Source organism: Girardinichthys multiradiatus, chromosome Y (genome assembly GCF_021462225.1).
Source record: "Girardinichthys multiradiatus isolate DD_20200921_A chromosome Y, DD_fGirMul_XY1, whole genome shotgun sequence".
Classification (NCBI taxonomy): Eukaryota; Metazoa; Chordata; class Actinopteri; order Cyprinodontiformes; family Goodeidae; genus Girardinichthys; species Girardinichthys multiradiatus.
This window is the reverse complement of record NC_061818.1, coordinates 4178204-4194788: the sequence shown is the minus strand read 5'-3', so window position 1 is coordinate 4194788 and position 16585 is coordinate 4178204. Positions and strand designations below refer to the sequence as shown.

The following is a 16585-nucleotide window of genomic DNA, read 5'->3' as shown; positions in this document are numbered from 1 at the left end:
GAGGTTTTTTGCAATCTCAAACTGTATCCTGCTAAGGATAAAGTGTGAAATATGATTTTTTCCCTCTACTTACCTAATGTGGTCTCTTTTCTCATCTAGCAAGGGCAGCGCCTGTGAGTGGGCAGCAAAGCCTCGGTGACCCATCCCCCCTTGTCTTGTGTCATAATATATGTTTGGATGGGTTGTACTGGAATTCTAATTTCCCCTCGGGGATCAATAAAGTATCTTTGAATTGAATTGGATTTGAATTATGTTATGGGTCTAAAGCTGTTTATTAAATAATAATCAATAATGAAATCATTATTTAAACGTAACAGGCTATAACAACTATGACATCCGGTTTGCCGATAATCAGCATTGGCATCACTTCCGGTGGCAGCTCCACAGACACTATTAACGATAATGACAACCAATTTGCCGATAATCAGCATCAGCTTCCACAAAAACAGCGGCAACCGCATTGGCAAGCTTTTACGGCCAGTCTGGCACCTTCTGGCATCCTTGCGGAATCCCCTGCCACCTCGCGGCAGGCTTTGGCAGTTCCGGTGGCAGCTTCAGTGGCAGGCTGGCGGAACTGCCACAGCCAATGCAGACGTACACAGCGCCCCCTACCAAACAAGCTGGGTAGCTCGGTCAGCAGGGAGCTGAGGAAGAGTGGCTGCTGACGTCACTCTGCTGTGCCCGCCGCTCGGAATGCTTTTTTGTTTTTGAGTTCTGGACAGTACTTTGCGGGCATACCACGAAAACGAAAAAGCAATGTCTGCTTTGTTTTCTTTTTGATTATGGCATAAAATGTGCAGTCGTGAAGAAGAAAATGCAAATGCAAATAGGATGATTGATTACTAATTTTATTTATGGGTCAAATAATGCAGCCACATTATTAAAATGAAAAAGCATTTCAGCAAATAATTTTACATTTTCAAATTTTACATTTCAAATTGAATTTTGGTATCTATTTGCTGGGGCATATTTTGAAAAATAAATCTCAAATGTCTTTTTCATTTTCATTTTAATTTAGTGAAGGAATGAGCAGTCTTGAAGAAGAAAATTAAAATGCAAATAGGATTATTGATTACTAATTTCATTTATGAGTCAAACAATGCAGCCACATTCTTAAAATGAAAAAGCATTTCTGAAATGCTTTTTCATTTGAAATATGGTAACGATTTGCTTCCATAGAAATCAATTAATTTGATATGGTTTTATAAGTGCAATTATGTTCAAACAATAACAATGTGTGACACTAGGTAAGGGACTGTACGAATGTATATGGAGGATGTGAAATAAGAATAATGAATTGACTAGATGTTAGTGTGGGGGTATGGCATAACTATTGTTTTGTCAATGTAATGTATTCTTTGTTCGGGGTCCCTGTATAAGCTAAAGCAGCTTCTTAGGAGTTCCCCCCTTTACAAAATCTTACAAAAGTAATGTTATTTACATGTAACCTGTCTTGAAATATTTGTAAATTTGTAACATTTTGTAAATAATTAAATAAACATGAGAAGAACTCCAGAGTAATATGAAAACAGAGGACGACGTCATGGATGAAGAACTTCAAAACACTGAAGAAGGCAAACACGAGAAGACACACCAGAGAAATATGAAAGCAGAGGACGATATTACAGATAAAGACCTGCAAAACACCAAAAAGGAAACTAAAGAAAATGTCTGTACAAACTGATGCTAAGGCTCAAGAAAACATTGACCAATGGAGAAAGCTACCAGCAGGATCAAAGAAGTCACAATTACAATTAAACAAGATAAATGGCAGACAATTCGTCCGCTTAAAGGTTTAATGAAACTGAGAAGACCTTGGACCAATGTTTTATACAACACCTTCCGGAAAAAAAATCCCTGTTGTTCTCTGGCTTTCAAGAGTCAGCACATTAAACCAACACACAGCCAAAAAATCAAAAGCCCATATTTAAATATTAGTGCCATTTGTACTTTTCCTTCCTGTAGTGCTAAATACTTTTTTAGAATGAAAAGAAAATCAATGCTGGAATCAAAATATCTGTGCAACAGAAGGGAAAAATCAAACACAAGAAAAGTGAAAGCCAATTTAGATCAGCAGCATACACCAGAAGAGGGAGGCTTGCAAGGGCACTACGCAAGGGAGTGAGCCAGCTTTTCTATAGCAAACTTACAAAAACCCCTGTTGCTGAACTTATTTCTGGGAACATAACCCAAAGTCTGAATAAGAATGTTCTGAAAGTGATTAAGACTGAATTCAGCAAAAGTAAACAAAATTCACCATCATGTGTTCATGGAGATGTACCTCACATAAAACGTCATCAAGGAATGTTGATTACTTGATGATTTTTTGACCAAGGATAGGAAATTACTGAATTTATCTAGTAATTTCAAAGAGTTACTGGATACATTCAGCACCACCAAATTGATCAATTTTCTGTGTACATATACACAGAAACTGGAATCAACATATACACAGAAACTGGAAACAACATTATTGTACAACATCTGAGAAAGAAAATTCCATTGACCTTGTACCTAGATGCTACTGGTGATGTTGCACCCAAAGTTCCTGGGCAGACCAGGAGACTTCCTTATTATTCCCTCACTTTTCCTGGAGGTGGTCGGGGTGCACGTCCCCTTCCAGTCTGTGAGATGCTCACTACTGAACACTTAGTGTTCTGCGACGGACATTCTGGCCGTCGCAGTTTCTGCAATACCTGTCTCAGTACACAAAGTTCAACAGGTTTTAACTGAATACAGCTGGGCACTGATAAATAGTGTTCTGCTGGCCTTCAACAAGGAAAATATTTTCAACTACCTGGACAGGAATTTCACTATTTGTTCAGGACAGATGACATTGAAAGACATGAAGATCACTGTGTTGCACATGTGCTCTGCACATGTTAAAAGCAGTTGCTCATTCCATTGGAAGAAAAACTGTTGATAAAGGTTTGAAAGCTTTTACAATCTTTGTATTTGCCAAGTTGCAAAACACTGACTGACGGCCTCAACATTTTCTGGTCACTAAGCAGTGTTTTTGCGGGAAACACAACCGCAAAACTGTCCTTTTTAACCTGAAAATTATGCAGGAACTAATAAAAAAAGGCAAGACACCTGACACGGACGAGTTAGAGATGTTGGAGGACAGCCAACTAGCGGAGGAGGAAGATGACGAAGAAAAAAGAAAAGTCTGCACAATTGCAGATCTTCCTTCACATGCAAATTCAAGTAGGTTCTGGAGGAGGTACTAAGTGGCTTCTCACTGGAAGCTCCACATACTTCTCAACTCCATACACTGTTCCTGTTCCAAAAAGAGGAAAATCAGCCAAAAAAACTGGCAAAGGACAAAATACCAAGGATAGGAAGACCAGCAGGAACACAGCCACGAGTGATGGGAAGTGCAGTAGCAACACAAGTGATGGGACCAAACCTACAAAGGGGGTCATTTGTGCAGATTTATAGCAGCTGATAAAATTTCTATTCACTGTAATTTTACAGCCTGAACTTTTAAATGGTAGCGAGTAAAGCAATGTATTGCAGTGTTTTGAACAAGTTACCTTTAAATGACTTTGGACCATTAAGCCAAGTGAAGTTGTCGAGGCTGTTGTGAAAAATGATGAACAGACGCAAAAGGTAATCCTCAGACACAGGGAATTCCAGAGTTTGAGGCGTCATGAACTTCTCATGGGAGAGGTAAGCTTCTTTATGTGTTAAAACAGTGTTTTAATATTGTGCTGCAATGGTTCCAAACTAGATTTCCTTGTAGGAAAGTCTGAAGTTTTACTTTAAATCAAAACTAATTGTTGCTTAAATCTATAATGTATTTTCAAATATATTGATACATACTATATTAGACTTTATTCTCAAAATCATCAGGCATGTGTCCTAATTATTTACCTAAACCTTCTTAAAAAGGTAATTGAACGTTATATAACAGTCATCCTCAATGCAAAATTATCAATTAAATCACTACACCATGGGTGTAATATCATACGGCACAAGAGAGCAGGTGGCCAGACAAAGTTAAAAAGAGTAAGTACAACTCTTAATTTCTAGAATAAAGGGCAGTAAGTTGTGTTGGAATTGGGTGATTTAAATTTTGATGTGCAGATATTCTTGTGTTTGATGGTCCTTGATGTGATAGCTGATATATTCCTTGTAATTAATGCATGTGGAAAAAGTAACGTTCACCTTTTTGTGTTACTTCACTTAAGAGAGGCACAGACTTTTCTCTCGATCATTTTGTAAAAACCGTTTCTAGCCCTTGTCTTATCACAAAAAAAGGTAAATTAACCTTTTTCTCACAAACACTTTTTACAGGTTGCATTTGATGACTATGAAGGAATCACTGGAATTGTCAACATAAACAATGTGCACTGGAAGTTTATGGTGAGTATATTACTTGTGTTGTTACCCATACTGCTATTGCATAGTTGTTGTATATATCATTCAAAGTTAACATAAATAACTATATAATCCAAGTGTCAATATTAGCCCAAAAGGTGCAGATGCTCAAGCGGTCTAGGTCACGCCCCATGACGTTTGCCCCCACTCTGGTAGCCCAGGCTCAAGCCGAACAAGTAGCCTGCTTCCCGCATATCATTTTCCACTTTCACCCTGTCTTTGTCTCTATCTAATGTCCTCTCTCTGATTAAACATGTAAAAATCCCACAAAAATTACATAATAAATTAACAATGTGTCATTTGTTCATTTTTGATGGGCAAGCAGTAACAGATCTGAGAAATCCCATTTCAGTCCAGTTTTAAATGACCAAATTATACTTTGGGTTTATTTTAGACAATTTCTTATGTTTTTAATGTCCTTGTGGTCTTCATTTTTATTTTCAGAAATCATTTTTAGTAGCTGAGTATTTGGAGTATCATAATATTTGGAGAGCTTTCCAAATCCTCAATATTATTATTTTTATTTATAAAAATAAATAAATCCTTATTGAGAGAAAAGGGTACCGGAGTCAAATTCCTTCTTTGTGCCACAAACTGGGCAATAAAGCTGATTCTGACTCTGAATATTAAGTACAATATTTTATACATTTTCTTAATGACTTCTAACCATAATTTTACTATCACTGTAAAACACTGTTTCTTAGATACATTTCAAAGTTGTGTTTACATTGAAGTATTATGATACATTAATTAATACTATAGGCCTGATCTTCACAAGATTTGCGTGTACAAAACCCCAAGCAAACCTCTTTGTGTCAGCAAAGCTGATCTAAAAATGAGGTGGTAATCGGATTGCATGTGTACAATCAGCGGAACTGCGTGCGCAAACTTGTCTGCCTTCATGAATATGTAAAACATATGATAATGACCCAAACGCGCAAATTCATGGTAGGAGGATATGCAAATATCATCCATTACCAACTGCAATACGATTTTCAAAGCCTGAAATGGTTTGCAGGTGCAATTTTTGCATGTGGATTTAGCACGTTTGAAATGCACGTGCTAACTGGGACGCAAAATTGTCTGTTGTCACTTTGGCCAGAAAAAGGCATAGATAGAATGACAGATGACACGGAGAGAGAATCTTCTGTACATGTGCCAACAGATTTGGGTTGTCAAAAATAAAAATATTAAAAATAGATGAGAATAGAGGATTCTATGTAGAATTATCTAAGCTCTGATTTGGAGAAAATCACAAATAGAAGCCATGATATTTCTCCTATGGTAAAACTCCTTGCAAAACTTCAATCAACATCATTCCAGCCTAACATCGCTGTCAGTGATCATCTGTTGAACACACACAAACCTGATCATGGCAAAATGTGCACATAACTGATCTCCATGCCCTTTCAAACCACATTTTTGTGGTCAATCTTCTGCAAGTGTCAAATGAGGCTGAGGACTCCATGAAGGATGACTATTGTTTTTCAGCTATGTGAAAACTGACAATTTACACAATGTTTTTTTTTAAAGCAGAACAATACAAACCTTGGTAATACAAAATAAATTATGCTTGATTCCAGATAGACAGTACTTCAAGGTGCCCCGGAATAGACTTGACAAAGAACACAGGGTTAACATCAAGTTTCAGCTGGCTGGATTACCCACACCTTCCAGAAAGATAGCACCAGCTGTGGGGTTTTTGTCATGGATGTGATTATGCACACCATTTTTGATATTGTTGATAAAAAAATGTTTTACTGTGGATCAAACATAATGCATGTGCTTGTTTGCCTTTCATACAGATGGCCAAGATGACAGTGATGGAATTTCCCAACATTCCAAAGAACTTCCACATTGAATCATCTTAAAGGTGTATTGAAAAACTCAGATGAGACATGGCAGAAGAAATTCTCAAAGAATCATGTAATAAAAGATTTGTTTTTGGAAACTTTCTGCAAATTGTGACTAAAAATAATCATAGGCTATTTTATACTCTTTATTTATTTTAAGATTCAAGGGATGAGTTCTGCTCCTTCTGTGGAAATGTGGGCTGGCTTCATTCTGTCATTACTGCCCTTTGGGTGAGACAAAAAGGTTTAATTGATTAATGCCATCAATTTTAACTTAATAAACAATAATACTTTAACTGCAATGCCTAACAATGTTTTATTCTACATGATTTTCTTCATATAAAAAGTTTTAAAACGTTTTACAATGATATACATATTTATCCCCATGCTGTAGATACAGTGTGAAACCTGTGGATGATGGTTCCACACTGACTGCATTAAGATGACACCATCACTGATGACGCACAAAGACACCCATTGGTACTGTGTGTTACGCAGCTAGAGAGTCTCTAGGTAACTTTTGCTGACTGTAAACTGACTGTATTATTTATGTTGGAGAGTGTTGGAAATAAAATTTGTTAAAACTCAAAGATTAACCGTATTAGAATATGAATCTTGCATTTTAAGGGGTATGCTATATTGTGTGGACTTTATGGGTTTTTCTTTGTAGCTGGAACTACTGTAAACCTGGATAAGTTGGTAGTGCGTAAACCATTTGCATCAAGCGATTGCATCAAATGGTTTCGGTTATTAATAATGGTTAACTTAAATTTACAATAGTCATAACATTTTAAGTTATGTAAACTAGAGTTGCTTAAGTATTTAGTAACAGAAAAATTGGGTCTACTTGTGAGTCCACCAAAGATTACAATGTACAAAATATATTAAGAGTCTACTATACATAAAATCATAGTTTAATTGAAAATATGAACTACAACTGAATTATGTCATTCCAGTCTAATCACACTATGCATCTGATTGGTCTGATTGTGTCTGGTTGTCTGGTTGCAAGACAGTGACCATGAGGCAGTCATGAGGTAATAACTCAATACCAGCACATTTTATCAAATAGGTTAGAGAACTAACAAAAGCACAGACATTATTGAAATAAAGTAAAAATCAAAGACAACTAGAAGAATTAGCATTTCCTGCAAAAATGCAGTATGAATGCTGTAAGCTGAATTTTTTAGCTGAAAGCTGGCAGAAGCAAGCTGAAATTGACTGCAGATAATCTGCTGAAATTTAATGAATTAGAAGAAAACAGAAATGCTAAACTCCTGTTGAAAGCTGGCAGAAAGTGGCTAACGTTGTCAGCAGAATATCAGCTGAAATCTGATAAATTAGTAGAAATGGCAGAAACAGCAAAGAAAACTGTTATCAGATCTGTTTAAGCAGGAAGACTATCAGGTATAAAACACCGTAACAAGGTAAAGTTATGTCAAAACTACTTGAAAGAGTTGTTGACATACAAGAACTGACAAAAACATTAAAAAAGCAGGAAAGAGCTGCCCATAGATGAGCTGAAAAAGCATAGACTGAAGAAAAAACATAGCCTAAGACGTTAAAGTCATTGCTAAAATATGTAAAAATGACAGAAAATTTTGAAAAGAGTGAACTAACAACAAATACCTGAAGAAACACAAAAACAAACAGGTAATGTCCTAAAAAGGCAATGTGTTCATCAGCTAAGAGAGAAGAGAGGTGAAAGAGAAGCTAAAATGCTAACATTAGCATATTGGCTATCAGCATCAAGGCTGATATTAATTTACCCCACCTACTATGCAAAAAGCAATGTATAAGTTAAAATTAACTAAAATGGTAATGCTTACTAGCCTATATTCAAAAGTCTATGAAATTGCCCTTTAAAATTATTCACTCTTGTTCAGGTGTTGGAACAGCAGTAGAAGCTGTTTAAGTAGCAGACATCAAATGATCGCTGTTTTGATGCTCCCCTGGGACCTATGGAGATGTTCTTATCATCATAAGTCACAGAGTAGTGATTTCATTCTGGTTCTGATAGAAATTGGACCTGGTTTTGATGGGGGTTTGTTCCTGATTGTGATAGAGGGTTCTGCTGGATCTGATGAAGATTTGTACCTGGTTCTGAGAGTTTGGACCTGTTTCTGATGGATGCTTGTACATGGTTCTGGTGCAGATTTGTTCAAGGTTCTTATGGAGATTTTTGACTGGTTCTGGTGGAGTTGGGACCTGGTTTTGATTAAGGTTTCTTCCTGGTCCTGAGGACGATTTGTACAAGGTTCTGATGGATGTTTCTTCCTGGTTCTGAGAAAGTATGGACCTGGACTTGATAGACGTTTGTACCTGGTTCTGATGATGAATTTTTAGAAGGTTCTGATGGAGATTTTTTTCCTGGTTCTGATGGATGTTTCTTCCTGGTTCTGTTTAAATATTTAGAAGGTTCTTAAACAGATTTTTTTCTGGTTCTGATGAAGTTTGGACCTGGTTCTTATAGAGGTTTCTTCCTGATTCAGATGGAGTTTGGATCTGGTTTTGATGGAGATCTGTATCTGGTTCTGGTGGAAGTCTGTATCTGGTTCTGATGGATGTTTCTCCTTGGCTGTGATAGAGTTTGGACCTGGTTCTAATAGTGGGTTCCTAACTAGCCCTGATGGGGAATTCCTCTTGGTTCTGATGGAGTTTAGGCCTAAATCTGATGGAGTTTGGACCTGGTTCTGATGGAGGGTTTTTAACTGGTTCTGATGAAGAATTCCTCTTTGTTCTGAAGGAGATTTGGAACTGGTTTTGGTGGAGTTTTATTACTGGTTCTGATAGGTTTGACCTGGTTCTGATAGACTTTGACCTGGTTCAAATGGAGTTTTGTACATGGTTCTGCTGAAGATTTGTACCAGGTTCTGATGGAGTTTGGACCTGGTTCTTATAGATATTTCTTTCTGCTTCTGATGTAGATTAGATCTGGTTCTGATGAATGTTTCTCCTTGGCTCCGATAGAATTTGGACCTGGTTCTGATACAGGTTTGTATCTGGTTCTGATACAGGCTTGTATCTGGCTCTGATGGAAAGATTTTCCTGGTTCTGATGGAGATTTCCTCTTGGTTCTGATGGAGTTTTGGTCCAGTTCTGATTGAGATTTGTTCCAGGTTTTGATAGAAGGGTCCTACCGATTCTGTAGGTGATTTGGACCTGGTTATGGTGTTTTCTTCCTGGTTCTGATAGGTTTGACCTGGTTCTGATACACTTTGGACCTGTTTCAGATGGAGGTTTGTACATGGTTCAGATGAAGATTTGTACCAGGTTCTGATAGAGATTTATTTCTGGTTCTAATGGACGTTTTTTCCTGGTTCTGATAGAGTTTCAGTCTGATTCCGATGGATTTTGGACGTGGTTTTGATGGAGGTTTTCTAACTGGTTCTGTTGGAGAACTCCTCCTTGTTCTGAAGGAGCTTGGGTCTGGTTCTGATAGAGATTTGTTCCAGGTTCGGATGTGCTAACAGCCTATATGCAAAAGTCTATGAAATTGCCTTTTAAATTTAAACACTGTTGTCTAGCTGTTGGAACAGCAGCACATACTGTTTAAGTACTCAACACAAAATGGCCGCCATGCAGTTGCCTCCTATGAAGATGGTCAAAGGGTTAGGGGTCGGGTCAGCTTTAGGCCATAGAAATGAATGAAAATGAATGGAGGTCAATGGAAGGTCCTCAAAAAGATATTTGCATTTAGAGCTTCATGTGATTTCTGAGAAATTTTAGTCTGACTTTAAATTGTCTCACAGGACAGAAACACCACTTAATGATCTGCTCTCAACCGCTGACTCGGGTGATTCTGACGTTTTTAATTTACTTGATCTAACTGCTGCTTTTGACACAGTGGACCATGATACTTTAGTTCTTTGGTCTAAAGAGCAAGGTCCTGAATTGTTTTCACTCCTACCTGTCTGGCAGAAGCTATTCTGTCCAGCTGGGTCAGCTTTATCCTCTAAGGCTCCTCTGTTCTCCCTTTATGTTCTTCCTCTAGGGCCCATTTTTAGACAGTACATTTTGTTTTTTCATTGTTTTGTGGTTGATGTACAAATCAATCTGCCGCTAAAAGCATGTGAAATCCGGTCAGTAGGAAACCTATTGAAAGGACATTCGGATGGAGCTTAACTTTCTTTTCTTGAATGGAAATAAGATGAAGGTGATAGTTTTGGGGAAAGCTGATATGTTAACAGAGTGTAGCAGTTCATGTGATCCTTTAAAATCTTTCAGCCGTTAGGAATTTTGGGGGTATTTGTTTTGGTAACTCTTTTTAAAATTTTGTCAAAATACATTTTTTAAATATCTGTTTTTGTCAAATGAGTGAAAGTCCTCTCACTGTATATTATGAACACAGAGAATTTTGCTTTTAGATATTGGATAGTCCAAGACGAAAAACTTTACTCACCATAAACAGTACGGTGTTTGGCAGCTCCTCCAGAGTTACCATTTCATGTTGGTTACCCTCCCATCATTTCTGTCCTGGTCTGTCTTGTCAGTTTAGCCCAATGACCATGTATGGATAGGTTTTGGCAGTTATGAAAGACTCTTTCTATTTAGGGTGATGCATTGAACAATGCTCTGTGAGATATTCAAAGCTTAGGATACAGCAAGTAAAACAAGGATTTTTATCTGTATTTAACATTAAATAGAACAGAAAGCCAAGTCAGGTGAATCATACATAACAAAAACAGATATTTAAAAAATCAGAGTTGATTCCGGTCATTTCCACTCTTGGTGAAACTGTCCCACGGTTTACAAATTGGTTGTCATCAGATAATGAGCATATTGATTAATTTTCCTAGTCTATTGGCCCCATGCTGCTTTTCAACTTATCTGCTTTACCCCCTGTATCTTCCCAAGTGTCGTCTTTTCCCCACAAATTTCTAACATTCATGTATCCTTCCATCTTCAGACCTTCCCCTTCAGTCTCTTCATCTGCGTTGTGTTACTAAAGTCTGACCAGTGGAGATATGTACATTTCACAGCACTGCAGATTTGCCGCGATTATAAGCATTGCTTCTTGGCAGGATATCAGGAAACACAAGAGGTGTTTCCTGATATCCTGTTATTTCCTGAAAATAACTGATAAAAGTTGATAAAGCTTAAAAAAATGGTTTGCAGCCACATCTGACTTTATGGCTTAAGCTATGTGCAATAATACCTACAGCTAAAATCATAATTTTGCGCTTGCTTTTAGTCACCTCTGACGATGGTGTTGAATAACAATCAAGCCACCTTAACTTTTTTGCTACAGGATTAGTAGATTAGTTTTAGGCATGCTAAAAATCCTGTTTGCACTGAACAGATACCAGATTAGTCCTAAATAAGAGCTAACCGGCTTTTTATGTGCCGGTTACAGTCGATAGAACAAATATCTATTCACTGCCGATTTTGCAGGTCTTCTCACTTGCAAAGCATGTAGAAGTCTTTCATTTTTATCATAGGTACTCTTCAACTGTGAGAGACGGAATCTAAAACAAAAATCCAGAAAATCACATTGTGTGATTTTTAAGTAATTAATTAGCATTTTATTGCATGACATAAGTATTTGATCACCTAACAACAAGTAAAAATCCCAGCTCTCACAGGCCTGTTAGTTCTTCTTTAAGAAGCCCTTCTGTTCTCCACACATTACCTGTATTAACTGCACCTGTTTGAACTCGTTCTCTGTACAAAAGACACCTGTCCACACACTCAATCAAACAAACTCCAACTTCTTCACAATGGCCAGAAAATCACATTGTGTGATTTTCTGGATTTTTGTTTCAGACTCCATCGCTCACAGTTGAAGAGTACCTATGATAAAAATTAAAGACTTCGACATGCTTTGCAAGTGGGAAAACCGTCAAAATCGGCAGTGTAGGAAATACTTGTTCTCCCCACTGTATGTGCAATTAGGCTGCTCTTTACGCAGATTTATGTTATGCCAAGCTGTCGCATGGCAAAGCAAAACAATTTTTATAACTTAAGGAATCTTGACGTAACAGACAAATCCATTAAGTTAGTTCAACCGGCTAATATCACCATGTTTGACACGTTCATCATTTAGTTTGTTTGTAAAATATCCATACCTGCTATTAACTTTTTGTTTGTCAGTTTATACATATATAACGCCTAATGCTGGTAGCTTCAAAAAAGTAAGTCATTTTTTCCCCAAGTCAAGTTAAAGGTATTTTTTAACATTTGATTCAACATCCAAAAGTCTGTTAAAAGGCTGATTTATATTGTTTTGAAAATAGATTGTTTATATTTACCGTATTAGAAATATAAATAGGTATTTATGACCAGAATGTTAATAATAATAATAATAATAATCATCAAGCAAGTTGCCTTTTTGTTTTTGTAATCACTAAACCATTTTGTAAATCCACATGTAAAACCTTTGTTCTCAGTTTTAAATAGTACAAATGTTCAAATTTAAGGTATAAAGGACAACATAACGAACAAGGCACAGTGTAGTAAGTAACTAAAAGAGTGTTGTAAGGGAAGAGGAAATTCTTTTATTTTGGAATTTTTATCTTCGTTAACAGCAAGAGAATGTCTAAGCAGAGGTTGTGCTTTTTCGTTGTCAGTTATTTTGACTGAAAAGGCAAAAGAAATCCTGTCTTAATCTTTTTTGACCCGTCAATTAATTTTTTATTATAATAGTTAAACAATCAATAGCATTTTCATTCATGTTAATTTACATTCAGTCTGAACAAGCTGAACAGAGAATCCGTATCAAACAGATAAATACTTTTAACTTTTTCTCAGCAGTGACAAAAAACACTGACTGTGGTCCCAGTAACTACCTACTTTATAAACAATGAAATTAAACGATTGCATCTAAAATATTAACAGATTATCTGCTGTGACCTGAATGCACAATCTCACAAATTATTCCTGGTCTGCATGGACCCAAATTGAGCATCTGCTTGTGCCTAATCAAATGTCTTGAGTGGGATTGCTGCAGAGGCTACTGTCATGAGGTTTTTGATTTTTACCTCGAACACTCAACTTCTCGTGGCTGTCTAGCTGTTGTTCCTGAGGCTGAATATGCGCTACGCCGGCAATTAACGACTGGAATTACAAGCGCCATTTTAGCCAAACCATTGAAATTTCTCCAAATATATTGATCAAAAGTCAGCAAGACTCTCCGAACGAAGGGATTTTTGATCCCAACAAGCACTCTGCTACAGTGCCCCCATGGTAGCAAACAGCTAATTAACATGCTAACTCACCACCAAGTGGTCAAGGATGTGAATTACAATCTGTCAAAATGACAGATGGTCTCTAGATTTTTCTGTCATTTAAAAAAACGGTCAAAAATGGAAAATATTTACTTAATGTGACCCCTGAAGCTAAATTATCTAAAGTTATTTAATAAGTTGTAAAGCTACAGCTAACAAGAACAGATTGTTATGAGCCATTGACAGCACATAATCCCAAAATATCAATAGTCAATAATCAACCACATCCTTTCACAATAAAATATGTGCAGCCGCTGCTGTCCGTAGCTCATGTACCAGCTTCCTTTCACTCTTCAGTACATGAGATAAAAACTGTTAGTAAGACTCAGGTCCAAGTCAAGTGAAATCTTTAGGGCACAAATCTAAGTCAAGACTGAAGTATTTTTTCTCTTGCAACTTAAGTGTGACTTAAGCTAGTGTCTCAAATTCAAGTTGTTGTTATGTAGACATTTCTGCATAACCTTAAAATTTATAGTAGATGCCTGATATTTTCCTTAGGCATAGTACATCAGATATAAGTCATGAATCCCCTTGTTTTTCCTTAAGCATGTAAATGTGCTTTCCTTATTTAAGGCTTTTTCAACAGATAAATGTCATAGTGGTGTTCTGATGAAGGTTAATTCCATGTGCACTAGAGTTAATCTGGTAGAAAGAATTCCAGGTTGTAGTCAAACTACAAAAGAGATAATTGTCATTGAAAGATGATTTGATGACATTTCCATCATGATGTTTTAATGATTATGATGGCCAGTGCCACATTGGGGTACTGTCGGAATACTGAAAAGGAATAAAAGGGGTTTTAGAAAAGTGAGATTGGTTGAATCATACCAAGGTATTATATTTTTATTATATTCAACTCTACTCAACTAAACTCAGTAACGCTAAACTATAAAACCTAAAATTCCTGAGTATATGGCAGAGACCTATTAAATACTTCATGCTTACCTGCAAGAAAATATTTGCCTTCAAATGTAACCTATTAATTATTCAGACTGGCATATTGCCAGGTGCATACAAACAAATTATGAAATTTGATGGTGTGAAATTATTTATGAGAATAATTCCTGTATCATATGTGATACCATCTGAAAATTGGTAAAAAACAAAAGATCAAATTCAGCATAATATGCATTGATTCTTTACTGGTATCTTTACCTTCGTGAACATGCACACAGATGCAGGCAAGAGTAGAATGTAAAATACTTTTAACAAGCATTAAACGAATTTTGTTTAATTGAGACACATAAACACTAAAATAAAATTAAAGAACAAGCCAGCTTTATCTAGATAATGATAAAATATGAGTGAATCAACATTGAAATATCTTTAGGCAGAAATAAATATAGCATGACATTTAAATTATACAAAAGGTGGTCAGTGATTTACATGTTGAATCAATGTTAGGTTTTCAACCATAAACTGATTTTATATCAATGTTGATTTAACCATCATCTAAAGGGTAATCTACATGTACATTTGTGTTGATTTTATATTGAATCAAATCGATTACGAAATCAATATTGATTCATATACATTTGACATTAAAATATAAAATGTTTCCTAAGCCTTTGTGAAGCCAATTAGAAAAGTTTAGTTTTTCACCAATGAGTTTCTGCTGATAGGTCTACATCATAACATACCATTACAAGTTTCTTCAATTAGTACTGGTGTTAAACACACAATATGGTTCAAAATTATCTTACATTACCATATTTCCAAAAACGGATGAACGCAAATTTAAAATGACAACATGGCATAAATATTCAATTTTATTTAGGAAAACAGTCATAAACATAGTCATAGACAGCCAGCAACTTGTCCCTGAGCAACAGATGTGGGTAATATGGCGACAAATACTATTTGTGATAAGGGCGACACCACATGCCTTTTCAGAGATTAAAATAATCAGATAAGGCAATTGATAGGACAAGGTTCAATGTCATAGCTCTAAAAGTGTCACCATGGCTTTGAGAGATCTCTACAATCTTTAAATTTCTTTCTGGAAAGAGGTTGGGGGTCTTACTGCCAACGTTATCAATGACCAGTTAACCAGGCAAGGGTGTCCACAGTACCAACCGACCAACATCAAAGGGCAATAAAAAATCCCAACCTCCCACATTCCACTGACATATTAGACAAAAACAAATTATGGTCCACAGGCCAAAAGCAGTCAATTTGGTTGTCAATATAAAAGCATTTGTGAATAAGAAGCACTGCTCTACCACTGATTTGAACCCCAAATTACTCTATGAACGCTGTAACCCTTCCATGGATGGGTAAATGCAGAGGACACATAAAGGATATCCAGCTACAGCTCATTGCAGTTCGTGCAGCAACACAAAACAGAGGGAGGTCCAATATATATATTCAAAACAAGGTCTGTAATTTCGTAGAACTATAGAGAAACTCTGTAGACAACAATGCAATAATAGGCTGAAGTGGCAAGTCATTCAATCTGTAAACATATTTGACTCCTTCATAACTGACAGAACAACATTGTCCATGACATAACAGGGTCCATGGGGTTAATCCTTGTACTGTATGAATCAGGGAAACAGTGTGCGTTGGGGTAACCTAAGATTGACTCTGATACGCTTGACTCGGGTTTGGGTCACTTTGGTTTCTTGGGATGACTCCCTCCCGCTCTGGCGTATAACAAAGCCACTTCTTGACAGTTTTGCTGTAGTCCTTCTCAGTCAGCTTTGGGTCAAACTGCCGAGCAGCAGCTGAAGGACACAAAAATAAGAGTGAGGAAAATAGAGTGTATATCCGATACAATTCCTTCTATCCCCTCCTATGTCCAGCTTTTGGTGTGTGTGTACAAACTGTCACACCCAGACATTACATTCCGTCTGTCAATGAATGGAGAAATGCATACCACAAACATTGATGACAAGGGTAGTGACGCAAATTGTGATTGGCTGGAATGAGATGATGTTTGAAGATGTACGATGATGAGAGCGCCCATTACTTCACATGAGTGGGATTTTTAACAAAAGCTACAGTCAGCATCCAGTTAGAGTGGACTGGAAAGAGGAGCAAATGCCTAACCGGACTCCATCTAGGCAATGTATCCATGCACCTCTAAAGCTTACCAATTACATTGTCCTTTGTTCATTTCTT

General features: G+C 36.8%; 1 protein-coding gene and 1 long non-coding RNA gene across 2 annotated transcripts in view; both read left to right on the top strand.

The window, feature by feature from the left end:
* The window catches only part of LOC124864025 (potassium voltage-gated channel subfamily C member 1-like), a 225435-nt gene that overhangs the window by 144923 nt on the left and 63927 nt on the right, over nucleotides 1–16585 (top strand). The window lies entirely within an intron of this gene.
* Nucleotides 6055–6759, top strand: LOC124864026. Its single transcript, XR_007037249.1, has 3 exons — nucleotides 6055–6309; nucleotides 6397–6467; nucleotides 6631–6759. It is a non-coding gene; the product is annotated as an uncharacterized LOC124864026 (long non-coding RNA).